This window comes from Malaclemys terrapin, chromosome 3, assembly GCF_027887155.1.
Source record: "Malaclemys terrapin pileata isolate rMalTer1 chromosome 3, rMalTer1.hap1, whole genome shotgun sequence".
Taxonomy (NCBI): domain Eukaryota; kingdom Metazoa; phylum Chordata; order Testudines; family Emydidae; genus Malaclemys; species Malaclemys terrapin.
This window is the reverse complement of record NC_071507.1, coordinates 73858918-73883630: the sequence shown is the minus strand read 5'-3', so window position 1 is coordinate 73883630 and position 24713 is coordinate 73858918. Positions and strand designations below refer to the sequence as shown.

The window sequence follows — 24713 nt, the reverse complement described above, 5'->3', positions numbered from 1 at the left end:
ATGTAATAGAAAATAAGCTACTATACTTACGCAGTACCCAATCTTCAACCAATAACTACTCATGTATTTTAATTTAAAAAATTAAAAGGCCAATGAGAAAGAAAGACAGAAAGAAAAAAACACCTTAGTATGGATTAGTGGAATATTTTCCTATGTAATTTCACTTTACACAAGTCATTTTTATTGTTTTATTTGTTTGATATGATGAAAAACCTCAAATCAAAATGTTGTTGATTTTATCTTTGGGTACTTTTGTACTCTTAAAATGTAATGATAGAGTGACTATTTGGTAAATGTATTAAAATATCCTCTGGGAATGATACGTTGTGATACCAACTTTATAAATATAATAAAACACTGTGCAGTTGGAGGGCTGTAAATGCTACTTATTGCACTAATCACCATAATCTCACATGTTCTCCCATCTTCTCTGTTTGATGTATTCAGCTTTTGTCAGGTGCCGTATACTTGCATTTAAACTGGTTAGGTCAGTGTATGGGGTGCGTGTGTCGAGTACTTAGCACATTGGGCTGGATCCCTTATTTGGGGCCTCGATGTGCTACTGTGGTAGGACAAAAACAACAAGGAGTCCAGTGGCATCTTAGACTAACAGATTTATTTGGACATAAGCTTTCGTGGGTAAAAAACCGACTTCTTCAGATGTGCTAGGACACTAAACAACAGAACTGGAATTGGAATGGGTATGGGAATCAACAGACTTTCAATAGAATAGGAATAGAAAGGAAAGGAACAAGGTGCAGTTGGAATGGAATAATAATGGAGTAGAATGGACATGAAATAGAACTGAATGGAAGAAAGGAGTAATATAATTAGAATGGAGTGTATGTAGCATGTGGAATGGAACTGGAACAAATTAAAATCAGAATAATGGGAGCAGGTGGGCATAGAGTGAATTTGGGATAAAGGAGTTAGAAATAGCATTGGATAAAACAGACCTGGAGTAGAATAGAACAGAAAAGAGGAGAGCAAAGGTTGGAGTGCGATTGACATCGACCAGGAAGTGAGTATAAAGCAAAAGAATGGCCCTGGAATACCTGTAGCACCCTGGAATGGGGGAAAAGGGAAGGAGAGGGGAAGGAGAACCGCGGTGGAAATAACTGGAGTGGAGCTGCACGGGGCCGTGGCACAGCTAACCAGGGGACTGGCGTGGAGCGCAGCAGGTGAGCGGACAGGGGGGAGAAAAAAACTAGACTGGAGCTGGAGTGCAAGGGACTGGGCTAGATTGGAGTGCGCAGGAGCCCAAGCGTGGGGAGTGAAGCTGGAACTGCCGGGTGCGGGACCCCGCAACTGAAGGCGCGCAGCGCTAGCGGGCGCCCCTATAATAAAGAATCCCTAGGCGAGGCCGGCGGTGGGCGTGAGCGGTTCCAGTGAGGTCAGCGGCGGGCGAGCCAATGAGCGGAGTGTCTGGGAGCTGCCGGAGCTCTGGGTCCCGGCGCGGCGCGGTGCGGCTCGGCGGCGGGAGGGGGGAAGCTGCTGAAGCGGCAGCTCAAGACATTCCGGCACTAGGCAGAGCACCGGTGGTTTCGCGGCGAGGAGGGGCTGCAGCGGGGCGCCCGGCTCGGAGCGCGGGAGAAGAAAGTGAGGGACCGGAGGAGGCGCTGCCGCTGCCCTGGCGCTGCTGCTGCTCCAGCTCTCCGGACGGTGGGGTGCGAAGTGCCCCCTGAGCAGCGCCGCCCGCAGGGGGATGTACCGGCTGCTTGGTCTCCGTTCCCCGTGGGGAGCCGGCTCCTAGGTCGCGCCGGACTACCGGGGACCAGCAGGAGCTGGGAGCCCTGGCGCTGCGGGGGAGGAGCAGGTCGCTCATCAGAGGCACCTGGGCAGCCAGGTAAGAGCGGACCCCGCGCGCTCTTGTTCAGAAGCGGCAGCGGAGAGAGCCCGGGCGCGCCGCGCGGATTACCCCCCTGGGCGAAAGTTTTTGGTAAAGTCATTTTTGGGGGGAGGAGGAGTGGGGGGCTTTGGGAGGAGGGGACAGGGCAAGTCGAGGAAGGAACCGGGGTTTGTCCTGTGGCAGCAGTGGCTGCTGCTGCGAGCCCCCCGCTCTGCCCCTGGAGCTGGGGACTAGGAACTTGAGAGGGGAAAAGTGGTGTCGATGTGAGCGCGAGTAGCGCCATAGAAGGGAGCTCCAGGCTTTCCATCACAGCGCTGATGGCTGGGAGGAGGCGTGGGGGTGTTCTCCGAGGGGTGATGCGGGGACGGACTAGCTGTTGTTTGCCTTAGAGACTATTGCATCGCCCTCCTGTCCCTGCTGCCCACCCAGTCTGATCCCCCCGGGCAACGTGTGAGCGCATCCAGCTCCAGGCACTTGCACACCTAGGTCAAGGCACTGGGGGGGATGTGTCCCTGGGTATCTCGGCAATATGATTCAAGTGCGGGGCAGAGGCTTTGCCTCGCTTTTGTTGGATACTAAATCCCAAAGGTCCGCGGGGGCTGAACTGCATCCCAGTCAGACACCTGGCAAAATCTGGCTAGGAGTTGATTCAGAGCAGTAACGTTCATGTGGGTGCCCCTCTAAAAACGCCTATACAGAGATGTCAAATTCTCCCTAAAAAACCACGGCAGGGATCTTACTTAGAGTGCCCTGTCTGATCCTCGTTAAGTGGCGCCGGTACGTGTATGTAGCTTTCCTCCTTTGCAGTACTAAACGGTCACCATTGGCTGTGGAAACGTATAGGTCGAGGTGACCCGCGAATGATGGTGACTAATTCGCTGGAGAGGTTGTTTGGGGCTCCGCTTTGAGGACAGCCGCACCCGCCTTTCAAATATCCCTTATGTCAGAGTCTCTCCCCTAGTTGCAGAAGCGCAACCTGTGCTTACCCTGGCAGTGACTGGGTGGTTAGTATATAATTCTTCCAGGGATTTATGAAGGGCTCAGGCGCACTACGGATTACTCGAGTCATCTGACATCGTCAGTGGCGAACTGGTCTTTAAATATTGTTCTCTTCGATGATTATTCTCATTCTACGAATTTACCCCCATTCTGCTTTTTATCCGCGTCTTTTTAAGTCCAGGTTTTCAGGGAAATTAAGTTCCGGGAGATTTGTGGGCAGCGTGTGTTGTGCCAAATATAATATCAACACTGCAAGTGTTTAAAATAGAGCCCAAGTATTTACTTTTACAAAGTGTAGCTCACCGTGAGAACTGAATAGTGTTTAAATCTATGAGCACAGAAACCCAAATATGTTAATATACACTGGGCTATATATCTCACCGTGCTAGTTTCTCTACTGACCGAAAGAGTTCTCATTGCCTGATATTACTTTGTCTCATTTTCTGTCCCTCTTTTGTAAAGCACAAATCCAAATCGTTATCTGTATTCACCATATATAGAAGTAGCCACAGACACATAAGATACAACCTCAAATGCTGCTTAAAAATATTCAATAATGGAAAAACTAGAATGGCTGTCCGTGAGTGTGTTGTGGGGGTCTAACACTGCTGCTACTCTGAAACCTTTCATTTTGATGGAGTCTGGTTTTTACATATTGTTTTGCGATCTCACCCTGTGTCTACCTCAATGCTCATCACTTCTTTAGACATCAAAGGCAGTGAATAATGTACTGTGGTCTGATTTTGTTTGCATCTGTATGTTTAATCAGACATAATGTTTAGTTTGCTTAAATTGTGTTGGAATTGAACTACAATATGAATTACTGATATTTCCATAATGGAAGCCAATGTTGTAGCTTTCAAAAAAAATTGCCTCGGCATTCAAGAATACTGGTTACTCATACAGTAGCAATTCTTAGTGGCATGGAAGTAGTGTTTCAGGATTTTCTGATGTATTGTACTGAAATGTTTATTTTCCCTTTTAAAGGGAATATATAAATCTCAATATGAACTGTTACTTAAGTTTTTTGGTTACCTTGTAGTTTGTGATATATATATAAAATGTAGTTCTTACAGTTCTTGATGTCATTCAATAAAAACAATGTATGTTGACTCTAGTGTTGTACCATTGTTAACTGGGTAACTTGGATTTTCTTTGAAGAATCAGTTAAGTTGAACTGAAATATTGAAACGCATTCAAAACAGGTTAGGAGGATATTAAAATCTTATTGGATGATAGTAGCAAACTAACAATATAATCCTAGCAAATACTAATTTAACATATTTGGTTTGCTTCCAGCTACTGAGATTTCATCAGTGCAGGTGGCAACTTTTATGCATCCCATTTCGGTTATGCTTTTTAAGCTTAATGCCCTTTGGCACCCCACCCTGAAATTCAATTTTATGTTCTTTCATATTGGATCAGGTTTGGGCAATATTTGGCTAGTGTCTAGGCAAGTTGGTTTTGATTTTGAAATAATGTATCCTAATTTACAATAGAAAATGTTGTAACATGTACATTCAGAAACATGGATATTATTTTCAGACAGATGGATATTAACTCAGCTCCTTCCAGAATATTTATTTTGTATAAAATAACATCCAAATACAATCTGTTGTATTGCATGGAACTGAAATTTCATGTTGTTCTACTATATAGACAACTTGTTGGAGATAGAATATGTATTCTACAGTATTATTCCGAGAACCAAGCATGATCGTATGATTGAAAATTGCAAGTAAAGTGTTAACACATCTGATAAACTTTAGTTCTAGGAATAAGTACTGAAGATTCATTCACCTTGGGCCAGGGCCGGCTCCAGGCACCAGCTCAGCAAGCAGATGCTTGGGGCGGCCAAGGGGAAGGGGCGGCACATCGGGCTTTTCGGACGCAATCCGGCGGCGGGTCCCTCGGTCCCTCTCGGAGGGAAGGATCTGCCGCCGAATTGTCGCTGAAGAAGAAAGCAGTGTGGTGGAGCTGCCGCCGATCGCAGCTTTCCCCCGCCCCCCGCCACTTGGGGCGGCAAAAACCCTGGAGCCGGCCCTGCCTTGGGCAATACTTCCAAGCAGATAAACTTTTCATCTATGAAACTCTTTTCTAGTTTTAAAGAAACAATTGTAACTTTAGAAGCATTCTGGCTCCCTTTAATTACAACTGAATTTTTTGTACTAGCCTGATCTATTATAAGCATTGGCAGAACCAAACTTGGGACCTAATCCTGAAATGATTATTCAGACAAAATTTTCAGTGATGAAAATTGAAGTTTCACTGGAATAACTATTATATGATTGAGACCTTTATTCTCAGTGGTTCTCAGATTGTGGCGTGTGGACATTTGGTGGCTAGTAGTGCACTTGCTGAATAGAACTGGCTAATCATGTGGTGCTTTCCCTCCTTGTTTCCAGCAGATAAATTGCTTTGAAAGACATCTTACAAACACACTATTACTTTTCACTTAGGCAATTGCTGTAATAGTCACAATGATGTTATGTGATTATAAATGTGAGGGAAGGTGTCTACAAGGCAACTATATTAAGATGTAGTTAACTCTATGAAAGAGCTTGAGAACCCCATCACTAGATCCAAAGTGACCTGACTGGCTTTAAGATCATGACTACTAAGAAAAAATGACCCATTTGCAATAAAAATGGCTTGTATTCTGAGCAGATTACTTAAGGATGAAATAAGTGATCTGCGAGGCATATGATCGTGATAGAGGCCCTAATCTCTGTGTGAAAATAAACTGATGCTATCTTTAATTATATAATTTAATTAAAATAGTAGCTTGCTATTTGTTACTGCTGTTACCAGTGATATTAGTAATAACCTTTTAGCTGTGAATAGTTTGTAATGTGTTCGTGCTGTAAAATAGGGAGTAATTTGAATAAGAAAAACTGTTCTTGAAGGGTGTATCATTCTACCACCACAGGTATTTCAAATATAGCCATGTTTTATGCTGATTGAAATTCATGAAGACTTTTGAATATATGATACATATACATATAAACTTTGTATTCATGAAGTGAAAACTAATAACACTGCCTGTAGCTCATAGCTGTGCAAGTTTTTCTAAACATCTCTGCTAATTTTATTCCTGACTTGATCTATCCTGATTTGATCTATCCAATATTGTTTTCTGTTCTGTTCAAAAGTGTTGGTTGTATCAAACTGTATGGTGGTTGTGCTGTGGACCAGGGTCCAGCGAAGTGTTTAATGATCTTATTCTACTTTAACCAAAAAAGAGTGCTTCAACAAAGGGACTAGAAGAGAGAGAGGTTAGCCCTACCTCTCTATATGCTGAGTAATAATACTATATAATAAACTCTACACATTCTGAGTATTATAGAACATAAACTGAAATAAGTGATTTATTTTATTTTTTTAGTAGGAATTATGCATGCCACACTCTCAGGAGCATAGATTACTCCAGCATGATTTTTTTTTTAATAGGGAGGAAAAATAAATGCATCATTTTTAATTGCTTTTTTGGACACAATTATGGATTGTAGATTCCGTAAGTGGAGGGTCAGAGACCATGCCTTACCGAGTATAAATCGGTACAACTATTCTCCCAAAGTAGCCAGTGTGTATGAAAATGAGGAGGTGTGATGTTATTCTGAGGTTGCTGATTCATGCTGTCAGGGAGGTGGCGCTAGTTGGTGTAAAAGAGGGTGGATGACAACTTTGCTTGTCTTGCGTTTAAAAAATGTGAAGGGGGGGGGGGAGCTATATCACTACCAAAATTGAAACTATAATAATATATAGTAGAAAATGTAAATATTTAATCATTAGGGAAATAGAGGGAGTTTAGTTCTCCTTTAAGTAAAATCCTCAATGCAGTCTTATCTACAGAGTCACTACTACTACTTCCATAATATAGATATTTTATATGGGCACAAATTTTAATGCTAACAGGAAATTGTCACTAACTGATTAGTGGATTTAATAATGGATTTAATAGAGGCTCAACCCTGTAAGCAAAATGCCAGGAGGAGTTCTTGCAAGCAGGCATAGTTTCACTGAACAGATTAATGAGATTATGCCTGGTAGCAAGCGTTTCTTGGACTGGGCGCTGACAGCCAGATTTTTAAATGTATATAGGGTCCAAAAGATGTAGATAAGCACTTCGTGGGTTTTTCAAAAGCATCTCAGCATCTAACTCCTATTAATTGTTCATCTTTACAATGCCTTTCTTGAGTAGCAGGTGTTTAGCACTGTTGAAGAGGTTTTTGTGCTTTAAAATGCACCCTCTTTAAAAGCCATGGGAGAGGGGTCAGGTTCTGGGGGAATAATCTCATTAAAGAGTCTATGCTGGTATTTCCTCCACATAATTCTGATGGGGAGGCAGGGTTCCCCACCCTGCCTACAGAAAGCTGTCTAATCCCAGGATCTGCATCAGGCTGGGCATTCTGTGCAGAGGCCCTGTCTCTCTCAGGTGTCTCTGGCTCCCTGTGTAGACTCTCCCCTACTCTGGTACCTGGCATCATAGTTGCTAGCAGGGAGTTTGCATTGGCCTCTGGAGCCTTGGGGTGGTCTAGGAAGAATCTTTACGGATAGGGTCTGCAGAGCCAGAGGGTGGACAGTGTGCCACCTCCTTGTCTTGCAGTCTCCCTACATACATGTTTCCTAGCCTGCCTAGTCTTCATCCTAAACCATGTAGAGAGGGCTCTGCAAGATTCTGGTTGTGGTATGAGAAGGTGCAATGGAGGTGGCAGCATCTTTCCTTTCACATGAAGAGCTCAGGAGGGAGAGATCCACCAGTGCAGGACCTTCCCTTTTCCCCACATGGAGATGTTAGGCAGTGATTCTCAACCAGGGGTCCGAAGCCCCCTGGGGGGGGGGGGCCATGAGCCGGTTTCAGGGGCTCTGCCAAGCAGGGCCAGCTTTAGACTTCCTGCGGCCCAGGGCACAAAGCCAAAGCCCCACCATATGCAGCTGAAGCCTGGGGCTCTGAGGCCCGCCACTCTGGGCTGCAGCCAAAGCCTGAGCAACTTAGCTTTGTGGGGCCCCCTGTGATACGGGGCCCGGGCCGTTGCCCTGCTTTCTACCCCCTAATGCTGGCCCTGGCTTTTATATGCAAAAAAAACCAAATGTTGTGGTACATGTGGGCTGTGGAGTTTTTATAGCATGTTTGCGGGGGGTGGGGGGGGAGAGGGCTCAGAACACCTGATCTAAGGAGTATGATCTAGCTCAGGAATTAACCTTAAAATTCCCGAGAGCAAATATATCTGCTGTATTGATGACTCTTTTGACAATTAATGTATAAGTCCTCATAAGTCATTCCCAACTTCAGCCCCAGCTTCTGAAACGATCACACTTAACATTTTTAAAATCTTACCAACTCTTTTGGGATTTATTATTATGTTTTAAAAATACAGGGTTTTACATAAGTGGATGGAGAAATAAACAATTTGGAATCATATCATTTTTTATTGAATTACAGGCTTTGAAACATCAGAAGAAACTGGGTGCAGGGAAGGGGGAAGAGCCTAAAATTCAAAATACTCCAGATAACTTTAATAGAATTACCGCAGAAAAGATCATTGTAGTGGTGCATTGTAGTATGGTATTTGCAGTTTCGGTGTATTCAAATACACATTAATTCTATGTTCTGTTTTAGTTTTTAAATTTCACATGTATTTATGATCAATTTTTGTAAAACAAACACATCCTATTAGGATTTTGTTTTATCTGACCTTGAGAGGTAGGTGGGTTGAGGTACAAGCTGATGTGCAGGGATGTTAGTATTTAACTGTGTGCTACCGCTTGTTTGAAGGAGTGATCAGAATGTATTGTATTTTGGCTTTGCAATTTTAACTAATTTGCAGGGCATTCAGAGCTCGCCCAGGGGTGTTTTTTATTTATTCTAAATTGTAAGTAAATAATGAGTGTCTGCCATCCAGTGTTACATCTGAGACACTATGTTTTGAGTTTACAGGTTCTGCAGCATGTGGTTCATATATGCAAGGACACTTGTTGGACCTTTCATTGGTTATAAAACACTCCGAGAGCAAGCATAATGTACATAGGTGTCTTTTGAGCTTGCTTGATGGTGTGAGAGTAATAGCCTAGGCTGCAACCTTGCAAACAGTTAAGCATGTGCTTAACTTTACTCAAGTATTTGTAAGATTACCAGTAGTTCTAACCCTGGAAAATAAACAGTCCTCATGGCTATTGCCCAGTAACAACAAAGGGAGGACATGAGGGTAATATGTGACTTCAGGTTATCTGTTTTTACAAAAGTAAAAGCCTATTAGAAACTATGGGGCTCCCCTCCCATATTACCAAAACAAAAAACAATCTTTAAAAAAAAAAAAAAAAATCAGCAGGACCCTATCTAGCTCTAACCCTCATCAAAAGGATATCCATAAATATAATGAGAGATTACACTCTCTGTTCTCACAGAACCTGAGACACAGTAGAAGACCTATTTTTACCTTGCAATTTATAATTTTTATCTTTGGGCATTAAGGCATCGACTCTCCTTTGCCAGACTGTTAATGAATTAAATCTGATTTTTGATGACACAACCTTGATCCTGCAAATAGATGCCCTAGCATGGACCTCCCTGCACCTGAGTGCAGTCTCATTTTCTTTTTGAGCAGAAGTGTTTAGCTAATTTTTTCATGCTTCTGTAGTAAAAAATCCATTGCTCTGAAACTCTGCTCTTTCCACATTGCCACTTTGTGTTTTCTATTGGTGTTTTTTATTGTTTTCATCAATACAAACTATTGAAACAGCAAACAATCAACCCCTCAGATAGCAGGCAAAATAATTCTTAGTATACAAAAGCAAAAATATTAACCATTCAAAGGAATATTAAACTTGCATTCTATACTAAGTGAAATAAGGCAGATACTCAAATAGAAACTCATCAAAACTCAGGAATAACAAAATTTGAAAAAAAAGGCTTCAGAAGTCTATATCTTTTTAAGCATCCTCAATCAATATCCCTTCCCGCTGATGTTAAATGCAGAGCCATAGTCAAAAGATTACTATATATTCTTTCCCTGGCACAGAGTTGGGAGGCAGAGACTCTCCTCATCCTGTGAAACAGATTATGGACCTTTCCTCTAATCCAGGAGGTTAGTTTGTATTATCTCCTTTCTGGGAATCCTTTGCAAGATTGGATCGGATGATCTGTTTCCCTACTCTGCCTCCAGCATTGACTGTGGAACTGTGGAAACCCTTTGTGGAGTGCAGAAAAGGTTGGCAGTAACTGAATCTGACACATGGAGTCTGCAGCAGACTCTTCTTTATCTCTGTGCTGGCTGGCTGCCAGCTTCTCACTCTACTCTCCCCATCTTAATAAACAGCGGAAGGAGGTACTAAGGAACAACACCCGTACTCTGCTTCAGTCATGGCAGCATCCTTTAGTGTAAGGCAGATGTGTGGGATACATATGCAAGGAGTGTGGAAGGCAGAATATTAGGAAGAGGTGTGAATGGTTATGGGAATATTGAAGAATTGCATGTTTTGGGTATGGTGGTGGACTGAAGAGACTAAATGGTTGTGGGGGCAGGGGTGAAAGTACTTTAAAGGACTTACTGGTACGCCGGAGTTCTGAGCGGTGTGTGGCCTCGACCGGAAGACGTGGGGCCTTTCAAGATTTAAAGGCCCTGGGGCTCCGCCCAGGGCCTTTAAATCACCCCAGAGCTACCAGCTGCAGAGGCGGCTGGGAACCCCGGAGCTCAGGGGTAAATTAAACGGCCTGGGGCTCCCCACAGCGGCCAGTGCCCCGGGCCCTTTAAATCATCGCAGGAGCCCTGCCGCCGCTACCCCAGGGTGGCAGGGCTAGGGCTGAGGTAGCGGCTGCAGGGCTCTGGTGGCGATTTAAAGAACCCAGGGCTCCTGCCACCGTGGGGAGCCCCAGGACCTTTAAATCCCTGCCAGGGCCCCGGGGCTCCAGCAGTCGGGCTTGGGTGGGGATTTAAAGGGCCCAGTGATCCTGCCACTGCGGGGAGCTCTGGGACCTTTAAATCCCCGGCTGAGCCTGGCTGACGGAGCTCCGGTGGCAATTTAAAGGGCTCAGGGCTCCCTGCAGCGGCTGGAGCCCTGGGCCCTTTAAATCACCACTGGAGAAGCTGGTCCGGCATGGCATACTAGCTTACTTTCACCTCTGTGTGGGGGTGAAATGCTATAAGGTGCTGGTGGGAGTGGGAAAGCAGAGAGGGCTGTGGGCAGAGAAAGCATAAAGTGCAAGAAAAGACTTCCCAGGGCTAAAAGTGAGAAGCCTAGCCTAAAGGGTAAAGGGGAGCCCTAAAGGGCATTTGGTGGGGATAGAGGGGAAACAGTACCTTAGGAGAGATATGGAGTAGGAGAGATGGGGTGAGCAGGGTAAGAAGGACACTGGCTGCTGAGGGAGGAAGAAATGAGGAGATCTAGGAGAGGAAGTGAGGGAAGCAGTAGATGGTGGGGGATGAGGAATGACCTTGTTGGTAGCTTTCATCAAATGCCATGTCTTGGGTTGATGTTGAACCTGATTCTCTATCAGTATTTTGGGGGACATAATTTAGATAAAAATTGCTTCTTCTGGCCAGGCCCCTAAACTTGTGGTTGATCATCAGTAGAGACAAACATTTAAAATGAAAAACACCTGAATTTTATTGAGGAATATTCACACAACATAAGTGGTGACCTGACAACTCTTCTGAATGTTTCCCCTCTGATAGTCTACTACAGCCAACTCAGTAACAGCAAGGTTATTACTTCCCAGCCCTCAAAACTCCACCCATTCCAGCTATCAGTTAAGATTAATCCCCATCCTACTAAAGGGGTAGGCTCAGCCTATCAGATCTTGAAGAAATAACCCAACCAGCTCATTTATACATAGAACCCTGCACGGATACATAATTTGTATCCACATCTGATCTGCAATCCACAAATATGGTCTGTGGATATCTGCAGGTTTGCAGGGCTCTGTCTCTACATTCAAAGTACATTACTAAAGGCTGCACTGAAGTTAACCACTGACATCCAGATTTTTTTTGGCAGGAGGTATGAAATTTCATAACTAGCTTCAGTGAAATACGTACTGACAAACTTTTCCAGAAACACTGCAAATCAAAAGAGGGAGATTAAGTATATTTAACAGCAACTGTATTGCATGCCTTACTAGACAGAACCTACCTGGCTTTCACTATAACTTTCTTTAGACTATAGGATTGCTAAATCATGAGTCCATTTTATAATCAAGGATTGCTTCATGATCCAATGTTCACACAATGCTTTTATGAGGAAATCTCAGTGTACTTGGAAAGCAAAAACATTAGATAAGAACTCTGTGCATCTGAAAACATGCTGCTGGGGACAAACATCTCAAAAGTATAGTCATGCTTTTGGATGTGCCATGTTCCTTATTGCATGGTTTTCAAACCAGCAATGTGGAAACCTCTTTCTGACATTAGCATGCATACTTTATTGTGTTTCGCTCATTCTTATGAATGGCACCAAGAAATGAGATCTTTTATGATTAGAGAATGGCAGGTAATTGGCAGCAACCATGTGCTATACCACAGACTTGCAAGGGACATCCCAGCAGTGCATCTCTTTGCTTCATTTATCATACTATTTAAGTAAATAGTAACTCTTCATTGATTTGATATGATGTACACATTTCATTCTCACTAAATAGTTACATATTTTTGTTGCAAGTTTCAATTGCCTATCTGAGAAGCCACAAATACTGTGCAACAGAGAAGACTATCCAAATTTTATTCAGACTTTTTGGGCAGAAGACCATTATGACAGAGGGAATACCATCTGTCCAGAAATAATATTTTCAATTGCTGGGAATTATTGATAAATGAGAATTATGGAGAACATATGGTCACTATATCCCTAACGCTATGACTGAAAGTGGTATGCTTTGTTCTGACACTCAAAGGGAAAAGTCAGCTATTGACCTTGGAGAGGTGAGCACTATAACTGTGCAAAGAGCTTTATTCTGAACAAGATGTCAAGCAAAGATAGGGTATTCTTCTGACACTTGGGAACTTTTGAAATGATCTTTTGAAACTTCTTGATCATAAGAAGGATCAGAGAAGGAGATCCAAACAGTTTGTTTATTTAAAAAAAAACTTTTCATACCATTTGGAATAGATTGACTATATTCACAAATAGGTACTGGAGATCCCAGAGGTCTGAGGAGTACCTGCATAAATACCTTTGCTAAAATGCTAATAGTGGATATCTCCCAGCTTATCATCATGGTGAGCAAAGTCATTAAGACAGAAAGAAAGACTCTTAAGGGTATAAAAAAGGGAGAGGGACCTGAGGGAATGAGAGGATTGACAGGCAAGGACTTTAATAGAGAGAGATAAAGACTCTTCTAATTCCTTTTCTGCAATGTCAGGGGTTTAGCACTACCTTGGCAAAGTGAAGGAGTCTTAGATCTACCTAGGTAAGTTTTGTAGCATTTAATTTTGAGTTTCTCCATCTTTTGTTTATGATGATTATTGAAAATTTTCTTGGGTCTTAGATTGTTTCTGGAATCATACACCATAGTCCAGTCTTAGAGATGACAATAATTTTCTTTCTCTGGTGAACTGAAACTAAGATACCTGATCTGGGGCACATTGTTCCATAGCTATTACCTACAGTCTGGTTAAGTCTACCGGATGGATGAGAAAAGCCTGGGGACCACAAGGGGTGAGAGGACCAGGGAAACGAAGGAAACAAACCTGTTGTGGTAAGGAAGAGGTCTGCTTTACATTTAAAACTAACTCCCACCCCTCCCAAAAATCCCATACCTGAATGAGAGAAGAGAGCTTTAAGGCAAAAGGCATGTCTCTGTGAGCAATGGCTGGTAAAGAATCGTGATGGCTGGTGGAAAGGGAATGAGCATGAATAGAGAAAACCAGTTGGGGATGATTTGTAGGCACACTGGTTAGTGGAAACTGCAGCTCTGTAGTCAATGGCTGGTGATGACTTTGATGGAAAGCCGGAGCTGATATTCTCGATTCTCAAGTTCCTTGTTCTTTCAGTGCAATCTTTACTATTCTGCCAGTTAGCAGTGGGAGTAGAGGATATACCAGGAGAAACAGAGATGAATATTTAACTTGGATGTTGATGTTGTAGATGGATCTTCATAGGCGAGGTGATTATCATCTTTTCCCCTTCAGTGTATGCGTAGCTTTCACTGAACGTACAGAGCATAAAACTAACTTTTGATTAAAAATTACTACCACCTCTTAAAAAAAATCAAATAAACCCAAATCAGCAGTTGATGTCAAGTGCTTCTTGGGGAGAACATATTGATGATAAATGCATGGAAGATATAGAAGAAGCTTTTGGAGGTGGACAGGACTGAGAAGGGATTCTTACTTTTATAATAAACATAATTGCTTATATTATTCATTGAGTGAGTAACATCTTGTTATTTTGATCCCATCAACAAGATGGTGATGGTGCTTGTTTGCTTTGATAGGTAAACTGGAGAGAGTTTAGAGAAGAGGAAAAATGTATGAACAGGTTTGGAAAATAAGGCCTATAGGGGGATAAAATGAGAATTGGGCCTGTTCAGTTTTGAGGAAAAATCACATATGAGAAACCACAAGACAGATGTAGAAATCTCTGTCAGTCTGAAGCTGTTAAGGGGTGATACTCTGTCCTATAGAGTGTATAGGACCTGAAGCTTTTCTCTGCAAACATTTAAAACCTGGAGACTCCCATCCCAAGCAACATCTATTGATTTTCCTGCCCCACCCCCCAATATCTTATCCCTGTTACATTTGTGGATAGTCTGTTGTACTGAAGTCCAATAAAAATCAAAGTTACTGATTCACATGGTCTCAAACACAAAGCTATTTCCCAATGTTCCTTGAGGACCTGATCCAAAACTCACTGTAATCAATTATTCTGTCATTGATTTCAACGGGCTTTGGCTCAGACCCTAAAGCCTACTAGTTCTAAGACATTAAATTAGTTTGGCTACTTTTAAAGTTATTCAAATCCATATTTGCAGTACTGTGCATATTATGGTAATGAAACATCACACAAACTGTATTTATTCAAAACACAACCTAAACCATCCATCAGAAAAAAGATATTTACAAGCAACTAATAAAAGCGTTTTAAAGCTGTTTAGTTTTCTCATTTGGGAATATGCCTAAAAATAATCACTAATGTAAAACATTTTATACCATGAGAGTAATGTAGAGCTTTCACTGGCATATTAGGCTTTCTTGTTTAAAAAAAACCCCACAAGATTAGGTTATAAATGTAACATAATGATGCAGGAATGACAGTTAAGCATGTGTTTAACAGTGTGTAATAGGGTGGCCTGCCCCTTTTAGGGACCAGGGAGTCTGGGGCCAGCCAGCCTTGTTCCATTATCAGATCCAGCTGGGAAGGAGTCTGGAGATCTTTATAAAGGGTTGCAAGAGCACAGTTTAGGGAGTTGTGAAAGGGAGATGGGCTCCTACAATCATTCCTGAAGCAGGGGTCTTGAAAGAAAGGATTTGTCCTGCATTCAGCACTGAAAGAGGCAAGCTTCTCTGGGAAGTGTAGCCCAGGCTGGGCAAAGAAACTATCTTTGTTTTTAATATCTTGCTTAAGTTTCATGTTTGAAGAATAAAATTGTGTCTAGAAAGTGTCTTGGGCATGGCAGTGAGTCCTTACTAGAAGTCCAGTCTGCATTAGGGAAGACTGAGGCAGCAGCTAGCCTGAAGCCAGACAAGGTAAGGCAGCCCTGCTACAATGTGCTTTCCTGAATCAGGGTCAAAATCAATACACAGTATAGTATTGGCACGCAATGTGTTCACTTCATATTTAAATTAAAACACTTAACATGGGGCAATTAGGGACATATTCAACATGTTTTATATTAAATCTGCCATCAAGAAATGTGAAAGAATAAAATGTAACAAAACCTCAAGAAACAAAGTGTTTGGTCACATCAAATCTGACTCTGTGTACAAAGTGACTCATCTGGAGAGAGTTGTTTGGAACATTCAGTGACTGATCCTCAGCTGGTGTAAATTTTCATAGCTCCATTGACTTCAGCGGAGCTATGACCATTTATATCAGCTGAGAATTTGTTCCTCCAAACTAAACTATGAGCGTTTCTGAGTCATTGGAATTGACAGACTGTCTGAAATCAAGCATGGACTTAAGACACTCTTGAATCATGAACACTATCAGGTCTAACTTTTTGTAGCACCTGAAAGAGAAGAAGGATGCATGCAAGGCTGCTAAGGTCCCAATCTCCCAACTAGATCCATGTAGATGGTCTGGTTTGGTAACTTAGATGTTAGTGAAGTTTTTCAATTTTAATTTACAAACCAAAAATCCTCCTTCCCCCTCCCCCCCCCCCCCCCGTTCCCATCATAGCTCCAAAATAAGATAAACCAGTTTCAGGTAGGAGTTGATATTGTTCATATATGCTATGTCCAAGAAGAAAAATTCTTTGAAATGAAACACATAGCTTGCTGTGTGCCTTCCGAAACCACTAAATTAAAGTCTAATAACTAATGACAAACCAATATTGCTATGCAGAGATGTTGAGCTTATTGTCACATCAGTGATTGAAACTTTTCTGTGATATAGTGAGTCATATGGTGACTACTATGTCTCTTTTTTGTCACATCTTATCAAGTAATCTCTCTTGATACACTTTGGTATAACTTATTATCTGTTTGACAATGGGGAAATCAGTGAAATTTATTGCCACATACATGATTTCTGGTACTGTTTTTCATCTTTCTGCCAATAACACTAATATTTACTACTTGGAAGATCCACATGGTTCATGTTGTCCTCCTTCCCTTCACTCTCCCCCTTTGGAACATCATTTATTATTTACAGTTTCATTAATATTAGGCTTCTGTGGAGATTATAGTTTCAATTTTTTTCTATTTATTTTTGTACCAGCCTCCTTTTAAAATAAAGTAGTAAGATTCTTCTTTGATGTGCTAAACCTCCTGAGATAGATAAAAATGTGTTTGCATGGCGTATTGATTTATATGCTGAAAACGTTTTGTTGTGGTTTAACATATTTTGTGTGGTTTGCATGACTTTGAGATTGCATAATCTCTTCCATACACTTCCTAGTAGAAAGTTTGGGCATGCTGAAACACTTAACTTCAAAGTTATTTAGTTGTATTATTCAAAATTCTTGATAAGAAACTATGGTTGAACTCTTTCATTTCTTCTGTTATTTATTTGTTGTTTATTTACTATCTCTTAATATGTATAAAAATAATAGCTATCTAGGAGATACGTATAGTGTAAAGTTCCACTGGGATATTAATTTTTAACGGTTTAGCACCAGATTCTGCTCCCACTGAAGTCCAGTGCAAAACTTGTTGATTTCAGGGGAAGGATTGAGTGCATAGAATTAATATGTTATCCTAATTCTGCAATTCACTTTGTGTATGTGCGTGAGCACGTCAAACTGCATTGAAGGATCAAGGCCCAAGCTTGTGTTAGTAGCTTATTACTGGGAACATCCAAAGTACCAAACCTTTAATATTGCTTCTGCATTATTCCTTAAACAAAATATCCATAGAAATACTTTCATAAGAAATTTACGAAGTACATTTTAAGTAGCTTGAGCTATTTTCTTTGGATCTGAATCTGAATATTAGAAACATTCAAATGGCTTTTTATATTTTTTATTTGTGGGGAAAACAATTTTAAATTGTAGATGAAGAGGTATCAGGTTTGAGGATTTGGAAAAAAAAAAAAAAGACTAGATACAAACTTCCTTTACTTACTATCTTCTGCAAATTGACATCCTAAAGTTATACTCAGAAAAGATATGATACAAGAATGTGTAGATTTAAATTCGAGGCTCTATCCAGATAACATGTAGGTTTTTTTAAAAAAAATCTGTCAATGCCTTCAGTTTTTTAAAATGGAAATAATTTTAAAGATCTGAGGTGAAGAAGATCTGAGGTGAAGTCCTGGCCCCCACTGAGGTTGATAAAAGTTCTGCCATTAATTTCAGCAGCATCAGGATTTCATCCTGATCCATGTTTTAGCATTTCTGCTGTTTGCTTTACTTTTTAAACTTCATTTAGGCTTGGACAATCAAACCATTCTAGTCAAGTTCTTTGCATAACATTGCTCTGTTTGGGGTTTTCTGATGTTGCGCAGGAATTTTTTTATGTGCTTACATATTAAAAGACTAATTCAGATTAGATTTAGGTGAAGTGTTTGGCCTCTACTTGTTTTAATGAAATATAAATTTGAGGCTTAGAAATACTTGACCCATGTCCCTGTATAGTGCTTTTAAATATAAAGTGGCATGTATATACATATATACATACAAACAGACCTTTTTAAAAAGTCTCAGTACAAGTTATAGAAGCTTGTTTTGTTTCCTTTATCCTAGCAGGGGTGCTGGAACAATTTTTACAGTGGGGGTGCTGAGAGCCATTGAACCAAACTGTAAACCCTGTATACAATGGAAACCACATCAGTATCCCCAGCACCCCTAGATCCAGCACCTATGTATCCTAGTATTCTTAAAACCATTGAAGGGCTTGTCTCTGGTAGCCCTGGCATAACTTGAGGTCTGAGTTTTATACCAATATGGTTAAATTGGTGCAAAAGGTTTTATGGGCACTTTTTTATTTTACTAAGACCTGTTCCTCACGGACTTAAAGTAAGAGTGTCCACAAAGCTTTTTGTACCAGTTTAACTATATCAGTTTTAAAAATGAGAGGTTAAATTCTAGTGAAATTTTATTGTATAGGTAAGCCTAAGTGATAGTTCTCTGTGATCCTAGCTAAGAGGAGTGACCAGTCCAGAGTCTTCTGAAGATTCCTCCAGCCCTTCATTTGGGGAACCATGAAATCCCCCTTCTGAATTTCCAATCCCAATCTGACCCTACATCCCCTGCCTTCTAAAGGGCTATTCTGTGATACCCATTCTGTGGATCTATAGTATTTCTAAACTTCCTTGTACCAAGGTTGTTTACAAGTCTGGGTCAGCCTCAATGTACCATATAGGGCTTAAGCATGTTGAAGTCCATGAAAGATTCTCATTGACTTCTGTGAGCTTTGGCTCAAGGCCTAAGAACAGTTGAATTTATCCAGGCTGTCAGATGTATTTATACCTGTGTTTTGAGCTTTTAACATATAAACAGTTTATCCACTGTTCTGAGATATTCTATAAGGCTCTCAGCTATGCACCTTTTCATGTCAAGAAAGCCAAGTTCCTTCTTGCTAAGTGACACTAAATGTAGCTAGACCAAGTCTGACCATGGGTGGCAAAATTGATGTTTACTCTTCCAAATTGCATGGAGTATTTTTTTTTTTTTTTACTTATCCCAGGAATAATGCAAATAATTAGTTGATTGAAGTCTTTACACGAACAACAGTAATGAGACTGAGCTGCATTTTTGTCATTCTGGAGCAAATAAATGTTAATAATTATGGAATTTCAGTTACTACCAATACAGAAGGATACATACTCTGCTAGACCTGCCAATTGAATCCTACAGGCATGGTCACAAACCATTTCTGGCTCCAGATTCTCACCATGACATCATAACCTCTCTTCCCAATCCTTAGTTCTGCTTCAGGCTTAGCATCAGGGAACTTCATTCTTGCCATACCATCATGAAATCCTCCCTCTCTTCTGCAAAAGGTCTAGTTGGAAGAACTTCATCACTACAAATTAGCTTACGGCAAACAGTCTACTTGGAGCTATAGTCGAAACTACTCAGGAATTAGAACATGACTTCCCCTTAGTGCTGTACTGTGATCAGCATGGGGGTGACCCACTCTCTCTTGCATGGCCCACAGAAGGGCCAATCCTAACAGCTATCCCTGTCAGTATCTCTCTCTCCTCTCCCTCTTGTGCAAAGTACCTAAAAGGGGCAGGGTGGGGGTGGGATCATGGCTCTCCCTCCCCTGCATCAGCCTGTGGAGTGGGGCTATCTGCACTATTGTAATAGATGATGCAGAACAGAATGCTCATCTCTCACATGCACTGACCAATCTGAAGAGAGAGTGTTCCTCCTGAGGCACAGTCATTCCTGGTGCTCCCAGGGGGACGGTGTCCTCCTCTACAAATGGCAGAAATGAGTAGTGTCCCAGTCAGGAAGCTTATTACTCCTGTGTAATAGACTACTCTCACTTCCTGGGGTGAAATTTTAAACTGATGGCAGATCTTTGTACAGGGGCGACTCTAGCTTTTTTGCCACCACAAACATGACAGGCAGGCTGCCTTCAGCAGCATGCCTGCGGGAGGTCCGCTGGTCCTGCGGCTTCGGCATACCCGCCGCCGAATTGCTGCTGAATCTGCGGGACCAGCGGACCTCCCGCAGGCACGCTCCCAAAGGCTGCCTGACTGCCGCCCTTGCAGGGACCAGCAGGGCACCCCCCGCGGCTTGCTGCCCCAAGCACGCGCTTGGAGTGCTGGTGCCTGGAGCTGCCGCTATCTTTGTAGTGTGATTCCTGGATGTTTTAGAACCTGCTTCTGCCTTCATATTTGAGCCCCATTGAGATCAGCAGGAATGCTTGAATCTCCGGGGCCTCAACTCTGATATTTCCTTTCCTCCTTTGCCCACCATAACATGAGTCTGACCTTCTAATCACAAGATGAGGCCTGTTCAGGGGGGCTTCTTCTGAAAGGATGATTTGGGTAAAGAGGACTGGTGCTGGCATATAGAGGTTCCTCTCCAGCAGTGGTTCCCAAACTTGTTCCGCCGCTTGTGCAGGGAAAGCCCCTGGCAGGCCGGGCCAGTTTGTGTATCTGCTGCATCCGCAGGTTCGGCCAATAGCGGCTCCCACTGGCCGCGGTTCGCTGCTCCAGGCCAATGGGAGCTGCTGGAAGCGGCACGGGTTGAGGGACATACTGGCCGCCGCTTCCAGCAGCTCCCATTGGCCTGAAGCAGCGAACCACAGCCACTGGAAGCTGTGAACGGCCAAACCTGCAGATGCAGCAGGTACACAAACTGGCCCAGCCCACCAGGGGCTTTCCCGGCACAAGCGGCATGTGACCTGTGTTGGTTGGCCCACCGAGCCGCTAGGGGGCGGTGAGGAGCTACTGCCTCTCTGGCTGGCCGGAGTCATGCCATCTGTCCCTAGGGAATTAGCGGAGGTAGGGGCGCTGGCAAGAGTCTCTAGCGCACCCCTCAGGCATGGGAATGTTGGCAAGAGTCTATAGTGCTGTCGGGGTTCTGCTACCCAAGGCGGGTTGGCTGGGGTAGGGGAACGCAGGCCCATCCAATTCCACTGTGTTCCAGCCCAGGGCCCTGACGGTAGTGGGACGAGGGTCTGTGCAGTTCTGTCCCTGGGTTACTTCCTACCCAGTTGCTCGAGCGAGTGCCTCCAGCTCCTCCAGGTACTCAGCTGCTGGAAGTGCCAGCTCCCCCTCCACGTCAGGCTCCTCCAGGTACTTGGCGGTGGGCAGTCCTGGTAGCCCCTGTCCTTCCTCCAGGTCAGGTTTCTCCTGGTCCAGGACCTCCCCTGGTGCAGCAGCAGGGTCTGAAGGGAACAGCCAGTAGTCTGCATCTGCCTCCCTCCCTGGTGCTGCTCCGACTGGGCTAAGGGCCCTGCCCTTTGTACTTCCTGTTCCAGCCTTCCCCTTCCGGGGGGGTGGAGTAAGCTTGGCCTGGCCCCGCCCACTCAAGCTGAGAGAGTGGCTCTTTGCCCTCAGGTTCAGAGGAAAGCCACCCTGGCTTCCTACACGGCAGAACAAGTTTGGGAACCACTGCTCTACAATCTACATTTAACTTACTTAAATTTAATCTATTAATGCTTTATGCGTTTTTGGCCACGTACTTAGAGAAATGAGGATAAAACTGGAAAAACAGAAGTATTAAAGAAAAATTGGAAGCAAAACAAAAATGTAGGCCAGAAAGGAAAGCAAATAAATAGTGTGCACATGCCTAATATAACTAAACCCCCAAATAATGGTTGCAAAAGTATGTATGCCTCTTTCCATCTTCATTATATTTACTATATGGCAATTAAGGATCCTGTACCAAAAAGATAGGAGAATCTGCTTTATATTTCAGAGGTTAATTCTGGTTATTGGAGTTGATATTTCAATCAAAGGAGGGGGTCATTTTTTACAGTCAAGCACCGAACAAGTGTGATTACCATGCCTTGACTGAAAATTCTCATTCAAGTCTACAGTGATTTTTTTATACACTTAATTTTGCTTGTGTGTGTGTATGTATGTATAAAAGCTGCCTAGATTTTTAATGGTAAAAAATAAGTTAAAACTTGTCTTGAAGTGGCATGCTGTATAATCTGTTTTGTGAAATGATACATGGAAAAGCTACCTGTTCCAGTTTCAGTCGCCCTTGAAATTATTGATTGATCACGATTCTGGTTGCCTGTGGTTTCAAGGAAATAAACAAAACATTGCATATTACAGGTGACCTACAGAGAGGAAATATTATTTATGCCCTTACTTACTACTTCGTAATGGAGAAAACTTTCTTTTCTTGTGCTCCAAAGAAATCTCCCATTTAGGCCCCATATTGAGTACCTGGATTTCCAAGAGCTCTGCTCCCATTTAGTATGCTAATTGAAGTAGCTAGATTTTCTCACTGAGAACAATGGGAGCTGTTCGGCATTCAAGATATATCCCTACACTTAGTTCCTGGAAGTGTTTGCATTTGAAATTCTGAGACATGTAACATTTCTGGAGAAGTTTAGACCTTATTCCATCAAGGAAGAGAGAAATTTTCCCTGGTCGAGCTAGGATGACGAGGTGGTATTAAAAATTTAAAAATAGGTGGTTAATTGTTATTATAGTGTATCCCTTTACTGAGCAGTAAAGTTTCACTATATCTTTTTTGTTTTGTTTTGGGTGAAAGGCACCCTTCTGCTCACTGGTGCAAGCAGGAAGTGTAGGTTGGTGGATCCTAGGTTACCAGAGGCGCTGCCCACAAAGCTCCTGACTGGAGGAAGTGTCCGAGTAGCTAAGACTCACTATTTTAAGCCAGAAGGAGACATAGGAAGTTGCCTCATTCCACAGGTGAATCCCTGACTGGATGCTACATTGGATCACCTGATTCCTGAGCCCTGCCCGCCTTCCCTGCTCCTGGTTTCTGCCTTGTCCCTTGTTCCAGATGCTTGCTTCTATGCCCCACCCCTGGCTATTGATTATGGCTCTGACCTTTGGCATGACTGCTGACACTGACTCCAGCTCTCACTCTTAGTGTAATGATAGAAAGGTTGGAGTAGGAATCAGATTCCTTACTGTTGTATGGAGGGGATCATGTAGTGAGCCTTATCAGCAGAAGCACCTTGCTTGCACTTGGAGCCAGGCATGCGTCACGTCACCAACACCTGTTTGTACAGTTCTCTGTAAAAAGTTAAATAAAGCATTTTATTGTTACTTAAGAAGTCTCCAGTATCTTTTTTATGGTATAATAGCAAGTTGGCAATGGTGTCAGGACAAAAGTAAAAGTAAGGAAAGAGTAGCACAAATCTGAAAAAAATATATAAAATAAGAATAAAAAGGATCACCAAATAAAGCTTCTAGGAAGCTTAGTATTTGAAGAAAATGCATCAGAAAACTGGGCAAATTGGAAGCAAGAATTTGACCTGTACAGCATCACAAGTGGCACAGACAACAAAGATGTATGGCTGCAAACAGCATTATTTCTTCATTTGGCAGGTGGCGAAGCAAGAGAGGTATTTAACAATTTTCAATTTGATGATGATGCAGCAGATAAAGAAAAATATATAGGTCTTAAAGAATACATTTGAGACATACAGTGCACTGCAAAGAAATGTACCTGTTATGTGACACATTTTTCACTGGCAGTCAGACAGAAGGGGAAAGTATATATCAATATGGGACTGATATAAAACTGGCAGCACAACCTCGTGAATTCAGAAAACTGTATAAGTCCCTCATTAAAGACCTCATCATGTATCTATTGTATCAAACTCAGTGTGAGCTAGATTGTTGAGGGTGATTAATTTAATCCTGGAATGTGCTATGGACATAGGTCCTGCAGATGAAATGACTGCAAAACAGTTGCAACTAGGGGCTGGGTGAAGCAGAAAAACACATGCACACATTGCAGTTTATTTGCCTTTAGCAAGCACCCAGTCATGGCCTGGAGGATGTCCTGCTGCTAATAAATGCCCATGATAAAGAAAAGTGAAAAAAGAGCAGTCAGAGGCAACTAAGGGTTGTTATAAATGTGGATGTGTAAGGAACAGTCCTGTATATGAGTAAGAACTCCTTTCCAGAGTTGCACATTTAGGCAAAGTCCCAGTGTGAACAGATGTTTACTCTCAAAGTAGCAGATGAGCAATCATAAGATCTGTTTCTTGGTATTCTGAGAACTGAGCCGCCCACGGATGGGTGGAATATGGATTTGTTCATGAACGATCACAAAACTGTCCATTTTGAAACCAATACTGGGACATAGGCCAATGTGTTGTCTCTAAAGTTTTTTTTAATAACATTTTAAGGTCCAAACCAATTTGCAGATTGATTATCTGGCTGATAGCCTACTCAGGAGAAAAACTGTGAGTATGTGGTGAATGCAACGTGGACTGTATTGGGATAAGAAAGCATGGCTGGAGTTTCAGGTGGTGGAATTTGACTCTCAAGCCATATGGGGTTTATAGGCTGTGACATCTTTAAACTTAGTTCAAAGAGTCAGTATGGTAAAAGAAGAACCAGAAGGTGCCTGGTATATATTTAAAGAATTCAAGGATGTATTTTATAGGTTTAGAGTGCTTGCCAGGTAAACATACCGTAAAGATGAACTCACAAGTACCACCTGTAATTCTTGCACCTTGTAAAGTTCCAGTGGTATTAAAGGAAAAAACTAGAAAAATAATTGCACCACACAGAACAATGTGAGTAATAACAAAAGTGCAAGAATCTATGAAATGGATCATTTCTACAGTAATTGTAGACAAACCAGTTCAAG

The 24713-nt window shown here is 42.3% G+C and overlaps 1 protein-coding gene across 3 annotated transcripts in view; it reads left to right on the top strand.

Annotated features, from left to right (window-relative positions):
- The first annotated feature begins 1510 nt into the window (after positions 1–1510).
- CHRM3 (cholinergic receptor muscarinic 3) overlaps positions 1511–24713 on the top strand; it is a 503079-nt gene continuing 479876 nt past the window's right edge. For all 3 annotated transcript variants that reach the window (XM_054021263.1, XM_054021260.1, XM_054021261.1), the window contains exon 1: positions 1511–1846. The gene's annotated coding sequence lies outside the window, so the exon portion shown is untranslated. The remainder of the gene's footprint in view (positions 1847–24713) is intronic.